The 26,855-nt window shown below is 36.6% G+C and overlaps 1 pseudogene; it reads left to right on the plus strand.

The window, feature by feature from the left end:
• Positions 1 to 26,216, plus strand: LOC101031837 (small ribosomal subunit protein eS4, X isoform-like; annotated as a pseudogene).
• The last annotated feature ends 639 nt before the right edge of the window (positions 26,217 to 26,855 follow it).

Genomic DNA, 26,855 nt, shown 5'->3' on the forward strand with positions numbered 1-26,855 from the left:
ATGCGGAGCCACCGGAACCAGCCCCAAGGGCTCAGCAATGCCACAGAGCAGCAGCAGGAGGCCCTGAGTAAGACCCTGCTTGTGGGAGTCCCCTGAAACTTTAAAAGACAAATGCAAGAGAATCGGCAGTGAAGATGGACGAAAGGCCTCACAGGAACAGGTCTGTAGGTAGAGCAGAGAAATCAATGCTTATTGTTTTTAATGTGTCACCTTTTTCCTTTTCATTTTTTTTTTTTTTTTTTTTTTTTTTTTTTTTTTTTTTGAGATGGAGTTTCGCTCTTGTTACCAAGGCTGGAGTGCAATGGCGCGATCTCAGCTCACCGCAACCTCCACCTCCTGGGTTCAGGCAATTCTCCTGCCTCAGCCTTCTGAGTAGCTGGGATTACAGGCACGTGCCACCATGCCCAGCTAATTTTTTTTTTGTATTTTTAGTAGAGACGGGGTTTCACCATGTTGACCAGGATGGTCTCAATCTCTCAACCTGGTGATCCACCCGCCTCGGCCTCCCAAAGTGCTGGGATTACAGGCTTGAGCCACCGCACCCGGCCTTTTCCTTTTCCTTTTAGTGCTGGATGGGTGTGGCAGTCCTTTGTTAAGAACAAAAAGTATTTTACTTTTCTCCACAATGGTACAGAAAAATTTACAGCGCTCATTAGAAGTATTTAGTGGATGAAAAGTAGTTTGAAGGAATCGATTAAGTTGAAAATAATAATAAAAGAAATCAGAAAGGGGCAGAAAAAAGGTAGAAATGTATAGATTTCAAAGCAGGGATCCTTGAGGAAAAAGGTTACATAAGTTCTCTCTTTGAAGCACAGCAGGTGTGCAGGAAGGGAATAACACCCATCCAAAAGCTTGTGCCCAAGAGATTCAGGTTTCTCTTAAAGTGAGGTCCTGGGAGTGAAGACCGAATATATTTGAGGAAACCTAGGTTCAGACAGGCTAATTGATTTTTCTGAGTTATGCAGCTGTGGATTTCACAGCTTAAAAAAATAGTTATAAAAATCCTCATGAGAACTGTAACTGGGAAGTAGGTGTCTTTTTTGCTCACAGAATATTCCACGGCAAATCCTAGACTCAGGTTCTCATAGCCATAACCCTAAGCTGTGCCAAACATCCACACACTTCCACTTTCTCATTCTCTCCAGCAGACCTCGTAAGTTATCTTAATATGTAGTCTACGGTCTGTTAAGCCAACACCTGCACACAGTCATCATTTCTTAAATTGCCCAGGCAAACCAACATCGGCTTTGCTATATCTGGGCAAATGTCATTCCTATATTTGGCCTTTCAGCCCCAGTGTGATGACCGGAATGTGTCTTACGGAAAGGAAGCTTTCTCTGAGACCCATGCAGGGGTGAGGCAGCAAGCCTCTGACAGAGGTAGGTAACTTCCTGACTTGTGTTTGGGATTTCTCCAAGCTGCTGAAATAGTACTTGTAGTGTGTCATGGACACGTGGAAATTTAACAGCTCCAAAGCGAAGCCTGACATGCTCTAAGGTGGAATGCTGAAACCGCAGAAAGCAGAGCAAGCGTGGGTGATCATTGCGTTCCGCCTTCCTAGTGCCGCCTTAGGGCGCTTCTGGATTTCCGTCTCCCTGGGTGAGGCCGCCCTCCCCTGGCCAACAATCCTGCTGCCTCAGTCACAGCCCGGGAGCAGAGCTGCAGGCTGCCGGAGGACGGGGCTCCGCTCTCGGGGAAACTGCTGACAACGCCAAAAGTCGGAAGCTTTTCACTGTCTCTTCACATCGCAGCTGTCAGAGGAGCTAACTTTAAATCTTAACTTGAGCAAGATTGTGTTTTTTATAGAATATTTCAACTCACAGGACAAATTTCATTCTAATGTGACAGAAGCAGCACTGGGGAAAGACTTGGAAATGTTTGCTTTTGAATATGACCTGAGATACGGCTTCCAAAGCTGGCCATTGCTTTCTTGGCCCAGAGCCTGAGCCCGCTTCATGGCAGGAGAAGCCGAATCTCGTGCTCTCTGAGAGCCTGTCTTACTCCCTCATTAAATTTGAGCTCCTCCTTCTCAGAAGTACATCACTGTAGTTTGAAGGATCAGCATTGATCAAAAACATACCCACTTCTGCCAGTTTTACTCCCCTCTATGCTGTTGCCAAACAAGAGAAGTTATTCTACAGTGTATGTAAGTTATAAAATAGTGATTGAAGATTTTGGAATATGTGAAAATTTAGACCACCACAATTCCCCTACCTGTCTACAGTATTATCATTTTGATGTATTTCCTTTTTCTTCTTCTATATAAACATTTACACCAAATGTTTATGTGTACATATATATTTTAGCCTATAATACTTATTTTTATTATATGACTTTTGATTTAGTATGCATTTTATTTACTATGCAATATATGACATTCAAATATATATTTTATGTTACCTTATATATATAGCATTCTTCAGTAATGTTGACTAATTATCATCATAAGTGAATTATATTTAGAGACTATACTGCAGCAATGAAAAGCTTAGTAAAAAGGAATCTGGACGAAAGTAGATCAGGGTAAGCACACATACAGTCAAGAAAGCTCTCTGGACACATGCGTATTCCACCTTACTCCTGAAGCAGATGGAGGCACTAAGATGTAACTTACATTCTTAAGTTTTCCCTGGTCTGTGTACCCCTGTTGACACAGTAAGAAAGAAGAGAATTTTATACCTGAAAGATTTTTGTCTGTGCTGGCTTGTAGGGAATATTCTTAAAGACGAGCTTCAGCTCTGTCTGTTGTTCTTCCTAATGAATTATCCAAGTATCCAAGAATCTAGAATTCGTGCTGCCTGCAGCTATTGAGGCCATTCACCTGGTGAGATGTGTTTGCCCCTCAAAACACAGACCTCCTGGAGAATACATCCCTGTCTGCAGTCATGTTCTATTATGGTTTTGCATTCAGTTAGCCAATCATATGTATCATTCACAGTAAGGATATCAAGGTCTGTTTTTGTGTACCAGCAAACCCATGGCAGTTTGGGAGCCAGAGGCATTCAGAGTTATCTGAAATCACTCTAAGCCCCAGGTTCGACTGGACCTACCGGAGAGATCTACAGGGCGAAGGCAGGCTGTTCTGTGTCTATTTTCTCCTTAAGCCGTTTCATATATTCATTTTTGATGAGAGCACCTACGTGTCGTAGAATGCTGACTTTGGACCCAAAGACAGATTACTTTGCATGAAATGGGTTGGGACTTCCAATTAGCAGCAGAAATTCCAGGAATTTCCAGATTAGTTGACACCCATACTATCAGCTAGATATAGGGAGTTTGGACTTGAAAATTCAAGAGCATGGGGATGCATGGTAGTGAATTCCTGTAATTTTATAGTGCCTTGGGATTTATTTTGAATATAAGTTGGACTTTCTCATATAAGAAACAGGGCTTAGTCACCCTTGGCACAATTTCCAGTTTTCTGTTTCATCCCACTTCTTTAATGTGGTCAATCCAGATATCTGTCTTATACAATTGCCTTCTGTTGATCACCTTCTCTATGCGACAGCTAGATATCACCTATTACCCCACTGACTCCTCCATCCTCCATAGACAGCACAGATAAGTTGCAGCGACAACTTCTCGGTAACAGCGTGGCCGCATAGAACTTGCACCAGCTTGCAAATTCTAATTTTAAACTCGCAAATTAGAATTCCATGGAAACTTCCCACCTAGATAATACCTTAAACTGCAATAAAATCTTTAGCACACAAGTCCCTCACTCTCTCTTTTGTTCTCCACTTTCTGATTCTGGTTGGCATGTATGTCTGGATGGTTCGCCCTTCCCATTGGCCCTGCAAAGAGTGCTGCCCTTTTCTCTACTCTGTAAGTAATAAGCTCCTCATGTTATTGTATGGTTTTTGCTGCATTGCTTTCTCTGGATCTCACCTGACTGACACACCTGAACCTAACTCCTTTCCAAGGGAGAACTCTCCTAGGCAATGAATATCTTGGTAGAAACAACCTGGACATAGGTCAGACAAGAGCCGCAAGGGTGCCTGCTGGTATACGCATGTTTCCGGTGAGTGGGACACCTGGTGGTGGGTTGGATGCTTAGTCATTAGGCAACACTTCGGCATTCATGTTAGGCCATCCACTAGGATAAAGAAGTCACTATAGACATCCATGACCAAATAACGGGAACCCTGTCACTGCAGGGTTAGAATTCTTAACCATTTGTCAGAGAGAAACCTCAAGACCAAATTAGAAAAACAAAATTGCACTACTCCCCTACAGCCTCCTGCTTTTAGAGAAGGAGGTGCCTGCAACTTTCCCATTGGCCTCTCACTCTCTGTCATTTCCCATCTCCCCGGGAGGTAAAACTTTAGCTCACCCCTGCTAGGGAAGGGCAGAAGTGGGGAGAAGCTAGGTAGATGGTTGGGACTGATTACTGCTCATATTTCACCCTAATTTGCATTAGTGCTCAACTTTGCATCACTGTCTCTGTGGACATAAGTTTTTAGTAAAATCTTTTCCTCTTCTTTTCAATTTTGAGCCTGAAATTGCGGACAATTTGATTGCTATTTGTTAGTCACATGAAGATTCTCTCAAAATACACTCACACATTGTTATGTATCTAGCATGCATATACTAATGTATGTTCTTGTAAAAATATGCCTGTGGGCCTTTAATGCCAGAGACAATTACTGTATTTCATTTCAGTTTCAGTCCACAGCATGGGACTTCTTCTGAAAGTGCATGTACAAAAATCATTATGCATAGTATAGCTCAAAGTATTATCTTCCCTTCTCATTCCTGGAGAATATTACATTTTTTTCCTCCCTCCAGAACTTTGTAATTACGCAGGGGAAAGAAAAATTAAATGATGCTAAATTTTCCAAGTGCAGATCTTTCAAAACTTCACAGGTAAAGGTGCCACAAAACATTTTTTTCTTCCAAAATGGTTTTGTCACTGTTTTAATTAAAGAATTAGCCAAAGACTTGCCCTCTGAATATGAAATTATGCTATTCTCACAAAATCTTTCCCTCTGTGATTAAAATTTGTAATCCTTATGTTCTTGTTTTATTATCTGCTATATAAAAAATATATTTAGGGCAGGGCACAGTGGATCATGCCTGTAATCCCAGCACTTTGGGAGGCCTAGGCAGGAGGATTACTTGAGAGTTGAGGAGTTTGAGACCAGCCTGGGCCCCTATTTCTCAATCTCTCTCTCTCTCTCTCTCTCTCTCTCTCTCTCTCTCTGTCTGTGTGTGTGTGTGTGTAGTAAACATACATAAGTGAGTGTATATATATGTGTATACATACACATATAACACACACACACAAATGTGAATTTTCTTTCCTTGCTTGTACTGGAACACGTTTAAAAGTCCAACACACATAGGGGACATTGAGAAATGTAAGTCATCATCATCATCATGGTCATCTTCACCAAACATTCATTTAGCTGGTGAGAAACAGACTCAAATCCAGTTGTGCTTGACATCTGAATTCAAGACGTTCACATCTTGAGAGCTTAATCCTTATCCTTTACTGCCTCGTGTTTCATGTAACCAGGAGAGATGATGGACTTGTATTTTTTTGTGCCTTTCCTTTGGTTCTACATGGACAGCGATTCGTCTTCTGCATAAAACTTTATTTATCCTGAACCAGTCTGGTTAGATTTGTGTTCTTAAATATTGAGAGTTCTCTGAGTAAATGCTCTCGCTAGATAATTTTATCCTGTATCATAGCTTTAAATCTTACCCAAATGCTGGTTATTTCTAAACTAACACATCCAACCTTGACCTCCCCTCTGTGTTCAGATTCGGGTATCTGACTGACAAATTAACACCTCTCCTGGGATATCTGAGAAGCATTCTGAATTTAACGACTCCAAATAGAAACTCTGATCCCTCCCTGCCCAAATATGATGCTTCCCCTCACTTCCAATCTTAGTGGAAATATCATCTCTAACCACCCAGCGGCGCAGGCCCTCAATTTAAAAAATCAGCCTGGATTCCCTATTTCTCACACACTCCACGTCCATTCTATGGGCAAAGCCTGTCAGCTTTATCTTCACAACGCATTCTAAATCAAGTTCTCACCTTTTTTGTAGCTACTACCCCAGGCCATGCTTCCATTATCTCCCTTCTAAATTACTGCAGTCACTTCTGACTGTTCCCCCTACTTCCATTACTATTTTTTTCACCACCCCAATCCCAGGCTATTTTCCAAAAAGAAGCCAGAAAATTCTTTCAAAAACATAGATCAGGTCACATCATTTCCTGCTCAGATTCTACAACAGATTTTCATCACATGAAACAAATCCGTAAGTCTTCACCATTATCTCCCAGCTCACAGGGAATCTATGTCCTGCTTATCTTTTGTGTCTGTTATGTACAACTTTTCCCTCTACCAGTCTATATCACTTTTGCACTATTTTTCTTGCTGTTTATTAAACTTCCCAGCTCTTGCTGCCTTCAGGCTTCTGATTGGCTATTCCCTCTTGCCCCAGAGATTGGTGTGGTTCTTTCATCACTTCTTTCACTTCTGAGCCTTCTCTCTGACAACAATACTCTCTACACACACACATTGTGTTATTCTATATTGAACCATGTTTGATTTTTCCACATAGCCCTTACCACGAGCTAACACTGTATTATGCATTTGCTTCTTAACTTGCTTACTGTTTTCTTCATTAAAATGGACACTGCACAGGGGCAGAGATTTTGCCTATTTTGCTCATCCTTGTATTCAAAATATTTTTTTAAAGAGCTTGGCATACAGTAGGTTCTAAAAATATATGTTGAATTTTAACATTATGCTTTTAATATTTTTTCTAAAATAGGCTTTTACACTCTGTAAATTCTTAGATTATGCTCAACACAATTGTCTTTAAGCTTTGTGGCATTTGTTAGAAATGCTTGTTGTGGTGATCTGTTAGAAAGTACAGATATAAGAAACGTACGATGGAAGTGTGGGAAGCTACAGTTGAATATAGCTTTAGTTCTCATTTTGAACATCAATGTAAGAGCCACAGTACATTAATGACCTCCCTATTTTTTTAAAGCATTACTAATTACATTAGTCATATTTTTCTTTCATATGTCTTACATCGTATTCCATGAAGGGAATACATTTTTGCTTTTTTCTCCCCTTTCTTCCTGTTGAATGCTTATTCACACTTCAAAATGTAGGTAAAATGTTAGCCTCATCAGCACTCACAGCTGTAACTTTTTCCTCCTCTTCCAATATATAGCTAATTATATGCAATCTTACTATAGAATTTATTATGTTATTTCAATCTGATTATTAAATAAACTAGATTTAGTGAGATGCAAGCAGAAAAAACAGCTACTCATTTTATCCACTAACTTTCAAATTCCCAGACCCAGAGGTTAGTTTCAGAAGATCATAGAATTTGTTGTTATGTTCAGGTACTGAGTGTCTCATCTTTAAGTAATGAAAAAACATTATCTGACACCTTTTTAAAACTATATTTGAAGTACCAAGAGTTTAATAGCCAAGATAACTTTGAAAAAGAACAAAGTTTGAGGATTTAAATGATTAAATATCAAAACTTACTATAAAGCTAAAGTAAATCAAACAGTAAGGTATTAGAACATGTATGGACAAATAGAATAATAAAACAGAAAACAGACCTTCCTATATATAGTCACCTAATTTTTGACAAGAGCACTATTACAATTTAATGTGTAGAATGGCCTTTTCAATAAAAGGTGCTGGATCAATTGTATATCTATGAGGAAAAATTTATTTTGACCCCTCCTCATATCCTATACAAAAGCTAGTTTTTGATTTGCCAAATCACATCAACGGTCTCTGAGGCCTTGGTGAGTAATGTAAAATAATGTAGGCTCTTAGAACACATGACATTATTTTTCTAATGTTGGGTTAGGCAATGATTTTCCAAACTGTACACAAATATAACTAAACATAATTGATAAAACAAACATTCATAAAATTAACAATTTCTGTTTATCAAAAGGTACCATTTAGAGAGTGAAAAGCCCAGCCACACACGGGAAAATTACTATATATATACATATATAACTAAAGATTCGTATTCTGAATATATAAAAAGAAGCAACTCAGTAAAATGGTCAAAAGACTAGAACAGGAACTAAACACATACACATACACACAGGCACAGTCAATACAAAAATGACAACATCCTAATTACTAATACTAATTACTTATTAGGGAAATGCAATGAGACACCACTGCACAGTGACTCAAACTTAGACTACTCAATATAAAATTTAGTAAGTGAGGAAGTGGAGCAACTGGAACCCTCATACTCTGCTGACCACACTGTAAAGTTTTACACACACTTAGGAAATTTGTTTCGCAGGATCTACTTGCTTCAGTGTTCGCTGGGTGGTCAGGTTGTGCTGCAGCACAGAGTATCACGTGGATGCCGTCAAGGTTAACAGGCAAAGAAGCGCCACCTAGTGGAGAGACTAGTGCATGATTTGAGGTGACAGAGCAGACAACATGCCCAGCAGGCTCGAGTGGTACAATATCTACTTACACCAAAATGAGAGAGAGTGTGTACATAAATTCCAGTCCCCCATAGGCAGCAGATCCACTCGAAAGCCAAGGTGGGCAGTATGGCTGCAGGCATCCCATTTTATGCTGCTGTAGAAGACCCCCTCAATATTCACCTTTCTCATTCCCTCCCGTAGCTGTGGGATCTGAAATACAAATAGCTGGGGAGAACCATTGATACATCCACTTAATCAGAACAAAGGCGTGCACACACGGAGTCTGAAGCAGGTAAAGACAGTCCCACACAAGGTGACAAGCCCAGCTCAGGCTGTGAGGACACTATCTCTTGGTAAGGAAGTGTTCCAGGCCCAAGCCCATTCTCCTGTAGGTGAGTAGGGGTGGGTATGAGACTGCCTTTCCCTACATTACCAATGTTCAATGTGACCTCCTGTGACCAGCAAATCCACTCCCATGCACTTTGCCTGTGAGAAACACACGTACAAATATGTTCAAAGCAGTTTAATCCCTAACAGTCAAAACCTGAAAACCACCCATCCATCACTAGTGGAATGGATAAAGCAGTGGTGATACATTCCCACCATGGAAATCTGTACAGCTGTAACAACACACTGCTGACCACACAACCCCCAGCATGACGCTCACAGACACAATGTAGGGAGAAAGAAGCCAGACACAAAAGATTTCCTAATGCATAATTCCATTTATGGAGAGTTCAAAAAGGGTTAGCAATCTAAGATGATAGAAGTCAGGATAGTTTTTTTCCCTGAGAAGTTCTGGCTAGGGTTTACACACAGGTAGAGAAAAGTAAAAAGTCATCCAGCTGTACATTTAGAATTCTTGACTATGCATTGTATGTTGCGTAAATGTTTAAATGTACCTTTGGTAGAGCATTCTGGGTCTTGTGCAGCTCAGAGAGTTTTTTTTTTTTTTTTTTGGTCTTTCTTCAAATAAGAGAGACATTTAAAGTTATATTGTTCTGAGTAAAATTTGGCTATTTACAAATTTTGGGAAAAATAATTCTGTGACCATTTTAATTTTTAGAGTAGCATGCCATTGCATCCCTTATTTCTTACTTGATGTGTTAAAATTTTTAAAAATATTTCACTGAAATATTTTGGAGCTAAAATACTTTTGATTTGTTTTTTTTCTGTTTGTTATCTGTCTCTCAGTTTATTCCAAAGTGGCCTGGGAATGTTGGCACTAACATTTCATGACGGATTTTTCTGTATGGTTTAGTATGTCAATTTCTATCAAAGCTCCATTAGAAAAAAATATTTCTACATCTTTTATAAGATTTTGCATAAAATGAATGCTATTGATTGTATTATTTAAATATGCTATATTCATGTTTTCCTTTGGTTTAAATTGTTTGCAAATGACTTAAGAATATATGTTAAAATCATTTCCTAAAAATTTTATTTTGTTTTACATATTGCAACACTATGTTATTATATGGCTAAGTGTTTACAAACAATTCAATTGTCCATGAAAAAATCTTCAGATCCAATTAATTGGCCTTAAGTTCTCTTCATCATACATTAATATCATTGTTCCTTTGCTCTATTAATGCGTGTAGTGCCCATACTGCACCAGCCCAGAATATCAGAGGATCAATTAATTGCTTTAAGTAATATGTAAAACGAAACACTTGCATGGATGTACGTGGGCTATTTTTCTCACTCCAGGCATTGCTATACTATAATGATGAGAAGTTTGATTGTAAATAAAGAATCAAGTAAAATTAGTTAATTGGATGAAAAGACACTTAATAGTATCCTGTTAGGAGAGACAATATAACAAGTTTTGTATCAAATGACTGCAAAAAAAAGAATATTTAATGTTCTAGGCTTTTTGGCTGAAGTTCTCTTTTTTTAATACTTTGTATTTAATTTTCTCTTTTATCATGTTAAAGTTTGAGTCACATCAATAACATGCTATAAGTTTATGACTCCATACAAAATAGACATTTGAGATAGACTGCAAAGTCTTATTCTTTATGAGAACTAATGTCCTGAATTACAAGGCTTGGTTCCATTTCCATTAGCCATGGCTGCCTTCACACTTGCTCCAACCTGTGTCATTTGTGTTCTTTCTCTTGAAATACAGACTTTTCTTTAGATTTATTTTATTAGGTTGGTGCAAAAGTAATTCTGGCTTTGGCACTGAAAGTAGTGGCAAAACCACAATTACTTTTCCACCAACCTAATAATTATGATTTTATAATTATTCTAAAACAGATTATAGCTATACATAATACAAGCTTCTTATTTTGAATGACACAAACTTCTCATTTTTACGGTTATAACATGGTTCCTATCAGATCGTTCTCAGTCTTTATTCAAACACTTGCATCCCAGAAAATAAAGAATGGAAACATTTAGATCAATTACATTGTTATGATGCCAAATGACAAATCCTTTTTTTTTTTTTTTTTTTTTTTTTTTTTGCGATTCATAAATGGCAAGACTTGGCTAGGGGAAGTACTATGCACTGTGCTGAAGTTATATTATTCATGTTGGTTTTTAAAAATCAGATTAGCTGGAGTGCTGCTTCATTTCTGTAAGACTTTCGATAGCAGTGGCTGACCCTCTCCTTCCCACCAAATACACACAGAATCCTTTATCCCACAGTAAGCGCAAGCAAAAAATGAGTACCCTGGGACACTGTGTGTACTAGCACATTAATGCTACTCTAAGAACTGGAAAGATTAATGTTTACTTCTCATCTAATCTCCTGGTGCCTGACAACTTCCTTCTGAACTTGACAATGGTGCTAGATTCTGTCAAATATTTATCAGACTTTGACTTTGTTCTTGATGTCTTAGCTGTTGGTCAGCCTACCTCTCATTCTGATCAGACTTATACTATATCTTGCAAAGATTCCATAAAATTTCTGGCATGTAACCAGTACCCATCCTCAATTTCCAATGTGGTATAAATATTTTGCTGTGGATTTCATGGAGTTGAAAAGACAGTGAGGAAAGAGGTTAAATGTGCAAGCTCAGCTTCCCCTATTATATTGAAATATGTAATTTTGTTAATTTAGACTGTTTAATTAACCATATTAACCTTTCAATGAATTGGCAATATAATTATTGGAGGTGTATTGCCCTGAGATAAAGACAAACAAACCTATTAATAACTTTCTACATGACCTTATACAAAACACTTAATCTGGGTTCCAAGATTCTCACATGAAATCTGTGAGATAAAAAGGTTTGATTTCTAAAGTTTTTGTCACTTCTCTAATTTCATAGACTGTGGCTTTTAACAGTGCAATTAACTGAAGTCGTTCACTAGAACTGTATTACACTGCTGTTTAAGGAGTTAACCCTCATGTATAAAACTGTTCCTAAATAAAAAGGGAGTGTCATTCCCTCTGGATTCTGAGAGAACTGCAATAATAACGAACAACCTATGTGTACCTGGTTTACTTATCTATCACATGGTAATTGTCCACTTACAGTACTTGATGGTGTAGATATTTTAAGGACCATTTCTCCTTGATGCTCTTGATGAAAAATATCGTGCTCCATTACTCGGCATTTAGAACTAATGACTGTTACTCTGTGCCTGTTGCCAGCCAGCTCCCACTTCCAGAACACAGACAATGGCAAGGGGCATCTTTTGAGATCTTTTACAAGATATTAAAAATCAAGACAGGTTACATTCATAAAGTCCCTGTCCCTGTTAATTCTTTTTAAAAAAATTAGTCAAATTCCATATGTTAAGTAGGAAAATGCTTTTGGGGAAGCTCTATTTGCACTAAGGAAATAGCAAACAACTACCTCCCTTTTATACTGCCTTTTTAAAAAGGGAGGTAGTAGTATTAGTCTGTCCTCATGCTGCTTATAAAGACATACCCAAGACTGGGTAATTTATAAAGGAAAGAGGTTTAATTGACTCACAGTTCCAGATGGCTAGGGAAGCCTCACAATCATGGCAGAAGGTGAATGAGGAGAAAAGTCATGTCTTTCATAGTGACAGGCAAGAGAGCTTGTGCGGGGGAACTCCCTTTAGAAAACCATCAAATTTCATTCACTATAACGAGAATAGCATGAGAAAAGTTCACCCCCATGATTCAGTTACCTCCTACCAGGTTCTCCCAACACACATGGGGATTATTACAGTTCAAGATTTGGGTGGTGACAGAGAGTCAAACCATCTTAGTAATACTAACACTTTCTCAACAATTAGTAGTTCATTCATTGCTTCATGCCATTATAAGTCATTCAATGGATTTGGATTCCTTGGATTTGTTTCCAAGATGATGGTATCAATTATATTAAGTAAATTGAGCAGCTAATTTATTCAAATGTCTTAGTAATCTGGTATCCAAGAAGTTTGTTGTTTCCATTGTGGTTTGAAATACATTTGACTAAAAGAGATCACAGGTGTTACCTTGAACATCCACTAGACCAGTGTAGTGAATCCTAGAATATCCAGTAGAAGGGGTCATCTTGCAACAGGCCAGGTCTCACCAACACAGGCCTCTGTAACAACTGTTTCAGCACTGACTGAGTGGTTAAGTTAAACAGTAAAAGTTGATAGAGCCAGTGCCCTTATACAAACACTGGAATATAACAAAAGCCCAGCAAGAGTTTCGTCTAGGTTTTTCCTGGGCCTTGAAGCATAACAAGCTATTGAAGGAATTCTTAATAGAACCCGTTTAGGATTAAACAAGTTTTACTGGGGGTCTGAAGAAACTCCCCAGAACCCCACAGATAGTTTATTAGAGGCCTGAAGGAACTCCCCAAACATCCATGATTTAGCAAAAGACAAGATAAGGGTAATCACCACAGCAACTGGACCCATTTAGATTAAGTAAACTTACTAAGGCTCCAGAGGAAGGTGTTCAAAACTCAGATTCTAGCCATAGGTTAGAAGAAGCTAATCACTTACATCTTTAGGTGAATGAACACTTACACGTAGAACTATAGCTTAGAAGGTACACAGCTCTGGAAAACTTTGTAATTTTGGGTTGGTCTGGCGATAATTTCCAGGCCTTCTCCCTGTACCCGGTTACAGAAATAAACTCCCCAGTTCATCTGCATCTCGTTACTGGGCCAGGAGAATAAGCAGCCTGACCCTGGGTTTAGTCCGGGAACAGTCTGGCCTCAGCTGAACATATCTTGTTACAAAGAAAGGCCTATAACCAACATAGGTGTTTCTCTTTCGGAACAACTTGTTTAAAGGTTAGGTTTACTAATGTCCGCTTGGTTCTACCAATTTGTCCTAATTTTTCACCCATATCCTCATTCACAGCCTCATTGTTCATCCCTATACCTGCATAGAGAAATGAAATGTTTTCTTCTTTTTTTCAGGCATGTAGTCATCCAACAAGTTGATCGCTGTATACATCAAGTATACGTGTGCATGTGTTTAATGCATACTGCATATTAGGTACCATGGTCACTAGAATGAAACAGTGATCGTTATAAATATGGTGGCAGCCCTCAGAGAATTTACTGGGAAGGAATACCATGGACAAATGAGCTGTCCATTCCAATATATAGTCAATGTTTCCATCTTTGAATACAAGATTTGAAGATTAACTTTGTATCTAATAACCTTATGTGTGTTCAACTTTTCCCATGCCTCAAATTAATCATTTTAGTTTTATATTTGTACAGTATTTAAAATATATATCATTGCAACTATGCAGTGCTTAATAGAGTAACAATTATAAACCCAGTTTATAATAAGCATGCCATGTTAATAGTACACCAATGTATATTACTGCCTTGATCTCATTTTTAAGTATGAAGAGGCTGAGATTTATCCAAGTTACTGATTCAAAGTTATAGAATTAGTAAGTGGAAGACTTAGAACTAAGACCCAGTTCTTTGATCCTTCGCGCTCTGCTGAGTGTTAGCCAGGGGAAAGGAATCTTTGGTTTGGCACGGAGAAAAGGTATTCCCTACCTTTCAATCAGTCCTATAACGTGATAACAAACAGCACAAAGGGCAAGCAGCTCCAACAATAGAGCAGACATTTAGAAAGGACTTTCTCTATTTGCATATTTAAAAGATAAATTATCATAGAAAACTGATTTTAGTTGATGCTCAAATAATAGTGATATGATGGTTAGAAACACAGCCCTCCAGTTTTAGATCTGAACAATTTCAAATATGTTTGTAAGAAACAAAGACACTTTTATAAATAACCCTGGGAAGAAGTATTGAGGATTTCTACCTTTACTGTTCCAGTGGACTTCAGGCTTCACCCAGTCAGTTGAGCCTACTGCAAATAAACTACAAAGACAGCTGTAAAGTAAATACCAGGAAACATCAGAGTACGTTAGGCTTCATAGTCTCAGAATGATATCTTGACTCATTTGGAGAGAGAGTTATATCTAGTAAATATACAACATTCTGAAACTTTGTTCATCAATGACAGGAGAGGCAGAAGTAAGTCTCTGAGACCTGGGGCATTCATCTGTACAGAGCTCTCCATCAAACTTTTGCTATAATGAATATAATTCATCAATAAGATTTTTTAAAATTGTATATAGTTACATAGACTGCTCTCCTGTTGTGGAAACATCTGCTTAGAACCCCAGAAATTAAGGCATTTAAGGTTTTCTTTCTTAAATAGGGCTTAATAACAACAGGCAGAATTTGTATTTAATTGTGAAGGCTTAATTATTGTTATTTCTAGTTAACTTCAGTTTTATTACATTTATAAAATACAAATCCATGCGTGCATGTGCACACACACACACACAGTTTTTAAAAGACTTACCAGTTCCAACAGTGAGAAACAAATCATAGAACTCTTTTAACATGTCCATGGCTACATTGATTCTTTAAAGTTTATGTTTTCAGGTACATTCCAATTTACAGATGGCTATGAAATTGACATAAGTGTGATAACTAAAGCAACTTCAGAAAACCTGAGAGCAGCACTATCATTCAGTGATTAAAACAAATATTAAATAAAATTTATCTAATTTCATCTTCTCCTTCTCTGTTTCTGCCTATAAAACTGGGTAGAGAAGGAAGGTGGAACTTGTTCTGGTGGGAGAGCAAAGGACTTCTGAGCCCTCATAAAGAAATAATAATAAAATATGTGAGAATACATGATATCATTGTCCTATCATAATGCAAGTCACACTATCTCATACATGGTTCATATGCATGGTTTACTTTTACCAAAAGAATAAGCCTTATTATTTTTCCTAGCAAGAGTCAGCAAATATCCTGTGGTTATGATCTGTTTTCTTTATGCATGACCTACTAAATAACACTTTGCAGGTGAATGACAATTTACACTCTTGTTGGTAACAAAAGACCAACATCCACATAGAAATGACATTTTTATTTATAATGACATATTGATTTGGTGTCACTGGACTTTGATCAATATCATTTTTTCAAAACATAGAACCCCTTTTTTGTGGCTAAAAGAACAACTTATATCAAGGCAAATCTTCTAACACCTAATATCAGAATTTGATTACATGTTCCTGAATTTCTAACTTTCTTCTTCCTTTGTGAGATCAAAATTATCTCTAAATTAGAGTGTTTTTTAATCAAAAACAGTTACTAAATAAAAGGGGTAATGGAAGTAATGTGTTTATCAAGCTAACAAGGTTTTATTACATCAAATGTTTGTAACATTTCAATATGAACATTTTTTTACACTTGGTTTTTTTTTTTTTTTTTTTTTTTTTTTTTTTTTTTTTTGAGACGGAGTTTCGCTCTTGTTACCCAGGCTGGAGTGCAATGGCGCGATCTCGGCTCACCGCAACCTCCGCCTCCTGGATTCAGGCAATTCTCCTGCCTCAGCCTCCTGAGTAGCTGGGATTACAGGCACACGCCACCATGCCCAGCTGATTTTTTTTTATTTTTAGTAGAGACGGGGTTTCACCATGTTGACCGGGATGGTCTCGATCTCTTGACCTCGTGATCCACCCACCTTGGCCTCCCAAAGTGCTGGGATTACAGGCTTGAGCCACTGCTCCCGGCCTTTTTACACTTGTTTTTAAAGTCTTATTATCTGTGAGATAAGTCATACACACACACATACACACACACACACACACATACACACAAACAAACAAAACAACAACAGTTAAAAAACTCAAAGAAGTAAATGAATTCAAGAACTGACGGAGGGTTTGTCAGTCTGAGGCACAGGAATAGGCTTTTGCTTAATCTCACAATTGCATGGGTTTAGCTCTTTCTGCCTATAAATGTTAGAAAAGATTTTAGCCACAAATAAATGAAAACTTGAGTTATAGAAGTTCAAATGAATCTGGGTGTATTTTTCTCAAATCTTTTTTTTTTTTTTTTTTTTAAGTCTTGAGTAAAGCAGATTTAGTGCTGGTTTAAGAGCTCGAGAGCAGGGATGATGTCTCTGAGATTCCTTGGGCCTTTCCTTCATCCTCACTGCCCTGTGGTCCAGGATATCTATCCACACCCAGTTATCTTATCTGCATTCAAAGCAGTAACAAAAGGACAGGGGACCCGGTCGGGAAGCCTGCTGTCTTTCAGGAAATCAAATGTGTTTTTTGTTTTAACTGCCAGTGTCCTGTATGGCTACTTTATCTAGCAGAAAGATATTGAGATTTTCTAGCATCCAAATGCAGAGGTGAGCAAAAGAGAGAGGAATTGAGAATAAATGTTGGATTTGCAAACCCACAGTGCCTACCGTAACTGTTGATTCTCGATCTTTTTTGATCAAAAAACCACACAGTAACTACCTGCTAAAAATACTCTATAGACTTCCAATTCAGAGGAAAAACAATTTGAATTCATAATCTTACTTTACTGAACAGACAAGGTTTTATAATTGATTATATTTCTAGCACATATACCAGTTGGATTTATGACATTATTCTATCTGTTTACATAATTCCCCCCTCCAGGTCTTTAATAAAACATCACTTTCTCAGTGAGACCTTCTATGGCTAAGCTGTCTAAATAAATAACAAACATCCTCGCACCAAACTTTCCCAATGCTCTCTATTGATTTATTTGTTTGTAGCACTTAATACTATATATTTCATATATTTTTCTTGTTTGGGTTTTCTCTCACAGTAGAAAGCATTTTGATAAAGGCAAATTTTTATCTGCTTGATGTCTGTATACCCTCCACATGGTACAGTGCCTGTTGCATTGTAAGGATTCAATAAAAACACATTACAGAAGCCAATGAATGAATGCCACCGGAGTTCAGAGATAACTTTCCAATTAGTCAATAGATTTGTTTAAGCCAGGACTTTGATTCTACTCACATTGTCGAAGATGAAATAAAATTATGTATTTATTGAAACTGCAGCATATTTGATCAAATTAAATGCATAATTTGAGATTTACCTGGGTTTCAGAGAGTATCAGTGGACCATCTTGAATACAGGTAGATTTGTTTCTCTAACCAATGTTATCGTAAATTTCTATTGGACTCCATCATTCTGAAAAAACAAGTTTCGTTTTTTCTGCTCAGTGAATCTGGATAGAAAGAAAGACAATTGGAATAAAGTTGTATAGCTCCAGAGATATCGAGAAGGATATACAATATGCAATTCATTAGAAATGTGGAATCTAGTATAAGAAAAATTAAAATTATTTTCAATTTATTTACCTGCAGTTTAAGGCAATTCCCCCTACAAATAACAATAGGTTTAACTTTTCAAAGCCCGTTAAAGTGTTACCTTATTTCTATAACGTGCGTACGGCTAAGCGGATGTCTGTTCTTCTGTTACAACACTATGAACCTGTCTCCCCTAGGGACTGTAGTGCCTTGAAGGTAGGAACTGCATCTTTCTCATTTTTATGCCATTTAGTTAAAACATTCACTTTGTTAAAATATATACTTATATATCCAGAAGGTGGCTACTAATTGATTATTTATTGGACTTTTAAAGATCAAAAGAGATCTGTTTTTCTTATCCCATTTTGTTATGTGCAAACTTGGCAGGAAGGAAGCCAAACAAACTTAGCAAACTAAAAGCTCTTGATACGGAGTCTGTGAAAAGTATGACCTATTTGCATTGCCAATAACCAGATTTTATTGAAGATCTAAAAGGTCATAGGACAATATTAGGTACTTGGGATATAATTTAGACATTAGCTATTCTCTGTGTTTTCAAGAGATGCACAGTTATTGACTACTTATAACTTGACAAATGGACCACACCTCAAAAAGTCAGGGGCTATTTTCTAATACAGAAATTTATATCGCTTGAGTAGAAATGCTTTTACTTTCTGCTTGGCTAATATTGCTTTCATGACTCTAAAATTTGATTCATTTTGCTAATATATTTGATGTTATATGTGAACACTTTAGCCTTGTAAATTTTACAAAAATAATAGTTTGAATTACTGTCGCATAGAAAGAAAGGCAAGCACTTTAAAATGTGCATCCCCTCAACTCAAATGTTATCATTAAAATTCCATGAAGCTTCTTCATGATCCTCTCAGTCATCTTAAATACTAACTGCTTACTACTCTTAGCTTCTTCGGAAGAAAACCAACTGGATAGTGCTGAATTTTTTGGAGGCATGCCAAAAAATAATTGTAAAGATATGTTCAAACAAGGGCCTCCAAGGTCAGGTTTATGCTTATTTTATAAATTTGTTTACGTGATCACAGTCTGCTCTCTGGGTCATATAATGGATTAAGGGATTATCTCCACTCTGGCCTATGTACTTGGTAAGCTGCCACCAACTAAATTTATATAATAATGAAATCTATGCCACTGTAGGGTGACTATAGTTAACCATAGTGTATCATATAGTTTCAAATAGCTAGGAGGAGGATATTGAATGTTCCTAACACAAATAAATGATAAAGCTTTGAAATAATAGATATGCTAATTACCCTCATCTAATCACTATACATTGTGGGTATCCAAACATTAATATGAACCCCATGAATATGTATGAATATGGCCATTATGGTCAATTGAAAAATAAAATTAAGCCCAAAAAGTTAAAAATATATATTTTTAAAAAAGAAATGATAAGTTTTCATTGTGAGCCAGTCTATATTCTAATATATGAAGGGATCTTTTTAGAGAGTGTTGAGTGGTTGGATGAACTAGTATTGTACAGTTTGACATAAATTGACATGAATTTCATAGTTTCATGCTTCTGTTGGACCTATTTTCAAGGTAGTTTTTCATGGAGCTACTGTAATTAGCATGAAAAGAACATAAAATCTCTTTATAGTGAAGTTTTAGTTCAGTCAGTTAGATTAGTCTCAGCCCCAAGAGCAAGAGATTCTTTTGAAGACAGGTCATCTTTTAAAAGATATTGAAAACAAACCCAGAGGAGAAATTCGTGTTTGGCCTAGGTGATAAGCCTTTCTCATAGATACAGCACAGATACACACATTTGCAGGCATTTCATGGCGTACAAGATAGTGTGTATTTCTGTAATTCATAGATTAGCACCAATCAATTAGTAAAATAAAGATAATATCAAAACATAAAAATTAAGTTGATTGTGTATAGAGTACATAGACATGAACAGATCTTAACACTGAATAAATAAAGAGATAAAGGAACTTCTTACAATTTGCTTATCAGCTTTACTTCCAGGAGACAACTCATTTACTGCACGTTAACGTATGACAAAGCCTGATGTCCAAGAAGAGGAAGACTATAAAAACTTTTGCCTATTTACTCTCATCATCGTCACTACACTACAAATGGACTGACACCGAATATTACTTAGAGTTTCAATTTCATTAGTTACTTGTAAATATTATACATAATTTCTTAAACATATTTGTCTTCGTGTAAATATGCAACAAATGTTATATAGTATATTTAATATTTGGGGTGAAGTATTAACAAATTATTTTACTGACTGTATAAACGGATTACAAAATACTTTTATGGAATATTCTCTAGGTGCAATTGATTATGTAGACCAAGTTAACATTCTTAATAACACCAGATAAATTATACTGAGTTCAAATAACTTCAGACAGAGAAGAGCTGGGAGCATTGTTTAATTCTAATCTTCTGTAAGGCAACCATGTCTATGAATGTAAATTTTTTAAATAAGGTAAAACTTTGAGAATCAAAAATGACTATTTATAGTCACAGTAAAATCCCAACATTACACTGTGATTGAAGGGCAAAATTGAATTTTATGAAAATGAGCAATTCAATTAATGTTAGGTTAATGAATTAATTGGTTCAAGTCCATGCATTTAGTCAGAATGAGGCCCAGTGGTTTGGCTGTGTGAGCTAAATCCATTAACTGGTTTGGGCTGTAGTTTGGCACCACCTGGTGGCTGTTTCCCACTTTGAGTTAAATACTGATAGGGATGATTAGACCTTGACCCTCAATGTTTCCCTTTCTGACTTCATTTCTGTGAACCCTCTGTCCACTCTTTTCCACCTCCATAAATACCTAGAACTATAAACTTCTCTTAGACTTGATGAGGAATAGAAGGCCATTATCAACTGTATTACATACAAATTTATGTTATCAATTGTGGCATGCTGACATGAGTTTTAATATTTGAGAGTTTCAAATTAATATTCAATTTTACCAAAAGATTAGTTTTCCTTAGACCTTTTAGTTCATCTATGTTTTATTAACTTATAAGTAATATTTAGATAAAAATGGGAAGAATCTATTTCATTTTATTTAAAATTAATGTTTAATCCAAGTTAAGCACTTAATGTTTCCTAACCAGTAGTTCTTGCTTACAAACTTAGTGAAGTACATTCTCTTAAGCATACTAAACTACATTTATAAATTAAATAAATATATTTTTAAACATGATATGAAATGTTATTAATCTAATAAATAAATTAATACAAGCCAGAAACTAAGTTCCCATAAATATTCCAGTTTATAAAAAATTTTATTTTCTCACAGCTAAAAACCACAAAGCTAATATATCAAATTCTTTTTATTACAAGTATTTTAAATCATATACACAGATTCCAAATTTAATATAAAATATTAATACTTTATGTTTGATTAACTGTAATATCTACACATATTTCCTTGCCAGCCCACCGCTCCAGGGAGTTCTCCACTAAGTAATCTCATTTAAGTCTTCTCAACAATGGCTTGATTGGTTGATGCGACTGGTTTAGAATCTGGGAGTCTAGTATGGTGCTTATCAGTTTGAGCTTGAAATGAGGACACTACCATAATAATTTTCACAAAGTCTTTCTTATAATACCTACGCCTTCATGCTTTTCACCTGGAATTTGGCTTTGCATTCTGTCTCCCAATCCAATGCTCTGTAACCTTGTTTAAGTTTTAAGGGTGATTTTGGCAGATGCAATTTTGCCCTCAACCTCAGGTTCTTGAATTTTCTGTTAATATCTGTCTCACTAGCAGCAGCTCTGTTGTCATGTTAGTGATATGCTATTCTCTCTGGCAGCCTTTTCATACTTTTCTTGCTCTTCACCGGCCACAAATGTGTGGGACTGACAACTTCGCCGAATACATATTTAAAGAATGACTTTTGAATGAATCTGAGGAGGCCATATTATCTACTTGATACAGATAGTTCAAAATACATTTATTCAGTATTTTGCTTTAACATGATTCACTTTGAGACTAAGGCAGTTATTCCCATACACCCAAATTTATCTAACAATACATATAGACATCAACAAATTGTTGTTAGTTGAGACCCCTGAATGCAAAATTTTATGAATAAACTAGAAAAGACATTTTTGCTCACTCGCACACCCCACACAATCAGATGTCTCCAACTCGAGAGTTAATTGCAACATCACAAAGGCAGTTATGTATTTCCTAGTTTGGAACACATTACTTTCTTACACCCTATAGTCAAGCTACTGGTATAACCAGGTTTTCATTCCTCCAAAGAAGTGAAATTGCTGTTCTAACTCCTCTATCTCCTCCAGAAGGAATTGCAGAATAGTGGTGTATATGACCATTTATTTTTAATTGTTTGGGCTATATAGAAATATTTGTTAATATATATTTTATAAATAGGTATGTATATATACCTGCATCAAAAAATCCACCAAACAAATTTTTTAGGCAAAAAGTAAGTCATATATTCTTCCTTAAGGCAGAGTGTCAAGGAATGCAGCAAAGTTGGGAATATTTGCCTTGCAAACAATGAAGCCATCATTTCTTAAACCATACTCATTCCATTAAAAAAAAAAAAGCCATGGCAGACATCAGATCCCATTTGAGTTTGTACTGAAGGATCATAAAATCAACGCTGACATTACAGATCTTCATGCATCTGTATGATGCCATTTAAGGTACCATTGAGGAAAAAAAATGAAAGCAAAAAACAAGAATATCCTGTGAAAGCTTATCTATGCTCTGATTTTCTTTGTAAAAACTCCCTTTCATTGATTGCAGGTGAAGTACCATGAACAAAGAAAAACTACCCCAATTCTGAAAGACAAATTAATCTTCTGAGACAGTATTGATTAATATTATTGTTAAAAATAATGAATCAGCAATTTCCTTGCCTAATGCAGCCATAGCTCGTGGTCCCAAGAAGCATCTGAAGTAGGTAGCAGCTCCAAAGCACTGGATACTGGATAAATTGGCTGGTGTGTTTGCTCCTCATCCATCCACTGGTCCCCACAAGTTGAGAGAGTGTCTTTCTCTCATCATTTTCTTAAGGAACAGACTTAAGTATTCCCTGACAGGAGATGAAGTAAAGATTTGCATTCAGCAGTTCATTAAAATTGATGGCAAGGTCCGAACTGAGATAACTTACCCTGCTGGATTTGTGGATGTCATCAGCATTGACAAGACGAGAGAGAATTTCCATCTGATCTGTGACACCAAGGATCGCTTTGCTGTACATCGTGTTACACCTGAGGAGGCCAAGTACAAGTTGTACAAAGTGAGAAAAATTTTTGTGGGCACACAAGGAATCCCTCATCTGGTTACTCATGATGCTCTCACCATCCGCTTCCCTGATCCCCTCATCAAGGTGAATGATACCATTCAGCTAGTAAGATTACTGATTTCTTCAAGTTCCACACTGCTAACTTGTGTATGGTGACTGGAGGAGCTAACCTGGGAAGAATTGATGTGACCACCAATGGAGAGAGGCACCCTGGATCTTTTGATGTGGTTCGTGTGAAAGATGCCAATGACAACAGCTTTGCCACTCGACTTTCCAACATTTTTGTTATTGGCAAGGGCCAGAAAACATGGATCTCTCTTCCTCGAGTAAAGGGTATCTGCCTCATTGTTGCTGAAGAGAGAGATAAAAGACTGGTGGCCAAACAGAGCAGTGGGTGAAATGATCCCTGGGTAACATGTTGTTAGATCTTTGTATGTAACTAAAAATAATGTGACATGATTAATAGCAAATAAATAAATAAATAAACCAATCAACTAGTTCTAGACAACTGGTGAAGGCAGCAGTAATGTTACCAGTTGCAAACTGAAAGTCAGAAGTAACGTGTCCTTAAAAAAAATTGTATTAAGCAAGTAAATATGTTTATTTTCAAAATTAGGAAATACAGAAAAGAAAAAAAGTTAAGTTACTTAGTATTAGTACACAGAAAGAACTCCTATTAACCATTTGGTGTAGGTTTATATGGGCACCTTTTCTTACATAGAGGTTGACTCACAATTCTACATGGCTAAGGAGGCCTCAGAAAACTTAACAATCATGGTGGGAGCCAAAGGGGAAGCAAAGACCTTCAAATGGTAGCAGGAAAGAGAGAGCTAGCAAGAGCTGGGAAAACTACTTTATAAAATCATAAGCTCTCATGAGAACTCATTCAATATCGTAAGAAGAGCATGGGGAAACACCCCATGATCCAATCACCTCCCACGTGATCCCTCCCTCAATGCGTGGGAATTATAGAGATCATAATTTGACATGAGATTTGGGTGGGGACACAACCCAACCATATCAAAGGGAAATCAAAGCAGGGAAATTAATTACAAGTCTACTATTAGGTCAAATACCCCAGTTTCTTCTCCATATCCCCTTTCCAAATGCTTGCAATGCAGCATTTACTCCCAGGAAAAAATAACAGGGAGGGATCTTTTTGAAAGAGATAAAATTACCTGTTTTGGAATTATGATTCATAGGATAGATGTTGGCACTCTAATCTTTCTGGCATATGCATTCCACTTAGCTTATAGTTCTATCTCCATCCTCTCACCCTAAAATTAAGCATTTTATATACGTCTGCTCTTTCTTCATTGCACAGGAAAAACTGCTTAGTCAAGTGGGACTCAATGCTATATTCTGGATGTCTGTCCCTCACAACGCTCATGCTGACATTTTAATGTTGGAGGTAGGGCATGGTCATGAAAGGTTTGGTGCCACCCTTGCAGGAATGAGTGAGTTCTCACTCTATTATTTTCTGCGAGAGCTAGTTGTTAAAAAGAGCCTGGTGCTTCCCTCCTCTCTTTCTTGCTTCCTCTCTCATCATGTGATCTCTGATCACACTGGCTCTTCTTTGCCTTCATCCTGATTGGAAGTAGTCAGAAGTTCTCACCAAAAGCAGATGCTGATGTCATGCTTCTTGAACAGGCTGCAGAACCTAGAGCTAAATAAAAATTTTTATACAATAATTTACTCAGTCTTGGGTATTCTTTTATAGCAATGCAAAACTGACTAAGACATTCACATATACAAAAGAAGAAGAAACAACAGCAATTTCCTAGAAAAATTAACCCAGAAGTATGGCTTGCTTAATATATGAAGCTGACTAAGATTTCGAAATAATAGGATACAACACATTTTTAAGTTTGATATGCATTACTATATTCTATCTCTTTCTTGTGTCTGGATAATCAATAAAACACGAAGTAAAGCCCTGATTTGTAGTGTTTGCCTACTTCTGTTTGCCTACTTTTACCCTTAGAGATCTCAAATGACCATTGTGACATGTTTGAGCACAGAATTGGGAAGAAATGCACAGAAGTACATCATTATATCGTATTTACAATATGGAAAGAATAGGAGTAGATAACTTCAAGGTCATCAATAAAATGTAGTAAAATGATTAAGAAGTAATGAACATTTTTGTTTCTAATGTATTTTATTTATTTTTAAGTGCATGTAATATGATATGTAATAATGATCATATTTAACACCTAGTTCAAACAATTCCTGATAATTTAACAATGAACTTTTGTGAACAGTTATAAGCCAGTTTCCCTACACCACTGCACATTAGGGATTTCACTCCTGCTGGTAGCTGTTTCAGAACTATTCTCCTACTACCACTTTGAATACTTTGTTTAACTTTCATTTTGTCTTTACTTTTTCATTTTACCTGTTTATTAGCCACCCACTGATAGACATTAGTTTTTTAAATTTATTTTTTAATTGACAAAAATTATATTAGCAAAAACCGTGATTACTTTTGCATTAACCTCATACATATTTATGATATTTTAGTATATGTATATATTGTGGACTGACTAAATAAAGCTAATTAACATCTGAATTACATCATGTACTTATCACTTACTTGTGATGAAACGCTTAAAATCTACTTTCTAAGCCATTTTCAAGTGTGCAATATATTGTTACTAACTCTAGTCACCATGCTGTACAACAGATCTTTTGAACTTATTTTAAAATAAATAAGTTATTCTATCTAACTGAAAGTGTCTTTTGATCAATGTCTTCCCAATCCCCCCAACCTCCACCTTTTTGCCAACCCCTGGTAACCACCATTCTACCTTCTACTTCTACGGGTTGGTCATTTTTAGGTTCCACATATACGTAAGATAATGCAGTACTGACTTGCCTTTCTATGCCTGGCTTATATCACTTAGCATAACATCCTCTAGGTTCATCCATGTTGTCACAAATGACAGGATTTCCTTCTTTTAAGAATGAATAATAATTCATTGTATATATAGTATATACCAGATTTTCTTTATTCTTTTATCCATTTATGGCGCTTAGGCAACTTTCATATCTTGGCTTTTGTGAATGATGTTGCAATGAACATAGGAACACGGATTTTATTTCCTTTGGTTGTATATCCAGTAGTAGGATTGCTGCATTATACTGTAGTTCTATTATTTTTGGAGAAATCTCCATACAATTCCCATCTCAAAATGAAGCCCATTCTGCTCACATTATTTAACACTGCAGCATATACCCATCCCTTCCCTTGCACACTTCTTTCTACTTAGCATGTTCGTTTTTTCTATATAGTTTCTCACCTCAAATATATTAGGCTATTTCAGTTATTTGTTCATTCATTCATTCATTTGTTTAAGTTTTTTAATATCTTAACTCCTTATCTAAAGTATAAGCTCAGTAGAAAAAGAAATCCTCTCCTTTTCAGTATTGTGGCCAATAACCTAAAACAGAAATTCCACAATTTTGACTCATGTTAATTCTTCAGTGAAGTTTTTATATTTTTCAAACATTCTTAAGTGCCACTTTAATCAATCTTTCTGTCTTTGATTC

The sequence above is a fragment of the Saimiri boliviensis genome, chromosome 5 (genome assembly GCF_048565385.1).
Source record: "Saimiri boliviensis isolate mSaiBol1 chromosome 5, mSaiBol1.pri, whole genome shotgun sequence".
In the NCBI taxonomy this organism is placed as follows: domain Eukaryota; kingdom Metazoa; phylum Chordata; class Mammalia; order Primates; family Cebidae; genus Saimiri; species Saimiri boliviensis.